The sequence below is a fragment of the Limulus polyphemus genome, unplaced genomic scaffold, assembly GCF_000517525.1.
Source record: "Limulus polyphemus unplaced genomic scaffold, Limulus_polyphemus-2.1.2 Scaffold12495, whole genome shotgun sequence".
Taxonomy (NCBI): domain Eukaryota; kingdom Metazoa; phylum Arthropoda; class Merostomata; order Xiphosura; family Limulidae; genus Limulus; species Limulus polyphemus.
This window is the reverse complement of record NW_013678105.1, coordinates 1060-2791: the sequence shown is the minus strand read 5'-3', so window position 1 is coordinate 2791 and position 1732 is coordinate 1060.

The following is a 1732-nucleotide window of genomic DNA, read 5'->3' as shown; positions in this document are numbered from 1 at the left end:
CCTTACTTGATCATGAAAAACACACGTGTTATCCTTACTTGATCAGGAATAAACACACGTGTTATCCTTACTTGATCAGGAATAAACACACGTGTTATCAATACTTGATCAGGAATAAACACACGTGTTATCAATATTTGATCAGGAATATACTAATGAACATACAGGAGTTTCTTAGGATCCTAGATTTAACTCCGACCCGGAATAAAGAAGTATAAACTGAGTGAGGTGAAAAGTCATTTGTCAGACTTTCACTACTAAACAGATAAAAAAAGAGAAAGGTGGTACAATAAATATCGTCCATCAAAGGAAATACCCCACTCTTCAAATCGTTCCATAACTGTAGCGGTCAGATGTCTGTTTAGCTGTGACCGGTGACCCCCCAGACTTAATTTTATACCCACTTTTCAAATGATTCCATAACTGTAGCAGTCAGATGTCTGTCCAGCTGTGACCGGTGATTAAAGTCCGTATCACTACCGTAAAATATACACATATTTGCTTTATATCACTGAAAAAATAGTTTTGTATTGTGATTCTATCAGTTAACCTCAGGCCGTGCGTGACCTCATGGTTGGCGTGCTGGGTTGCGGATAGGAAGGTCTAAGGTTCGAGCCCATAATATACTGTTGAATAATTTCTGCTGTGTACATATTGTAAATATTCGGATATTCAGTTCAGAGTAACCGTGTTTCCAGGGGGGAGGGGGGCACTACTGACCGGCTGCTTTCCAGTGGCCAGCAGATCAAAATTAGGGACGGTTATGACCGAACCTTGGCCGTTTAGTGATCGTGTTGCACAAAGTGACGGTCAGTTTTAAAAGTTCAAATAACAGTTAAACTATAGTATTTCTAATGGTGTAATTAAGTTACTCGAGCTTGGAATTTAATTACCTGGACAACTCCTACGTCAGAATTTAATTACCTGGACAACTCCTACGTCAGAATTTAATTACCTGGACAACTCCTACGTCAGAATTTAATTACCTGGACAACTCCTACGGCAGAATTTAATTACCTGGACAACTCCTACGTCAGAATTTAATTAACTGGACAACTCCTACGTCAGAATTTAATTACCTGGACAACTCCTACGTCAGAATTTAATTACCTGGACAACTCCTACGTCAGAATTTAATTACCTGGACAACTCCTACGTCAGAATTTAATTACCTGGACAACTCCTACGTCAGAATTTACTTAGGAAGACCACGAGGACATACCAAAGTAAAATATATTTTGACGCAGTCTTGGTTATTCCGAATTGTATTTAATTTATTGTTACGAATCTACCCGTTGTTTTAATTGTTAAAATCGAGAAAAGTCTTGTATTCTTAGTATGAATATCCTGTGTCACATGTGGCCACTTTTTGGCTTCTCGTTCTCGAGTTTTCAAACTGACACGGAGCACTTCTAACTTTAGTCGTGTCATCTATGATATATATAACATGACGTACATTTTAACTCTAGTTTACCTATAGTATCATATAATAACTAACACATACTACCACACGCCTAAACCCTCGTTTCTCATGGTATCTGGTGCAAGGTAATATAACAGTTACTGCTAACCCTCGTTTTTCATGGTATATGTGCAACGTAATATAACAGTTACTGCTAACCCTCGTTTCTCATGGTATATGTGCAACGTAATATAACAGTTACTGCTAACCCTCGTTTCTCATGATATCTGGTGCAACGTAATATAACAGTTACCGCTAACTCTCGTTTCT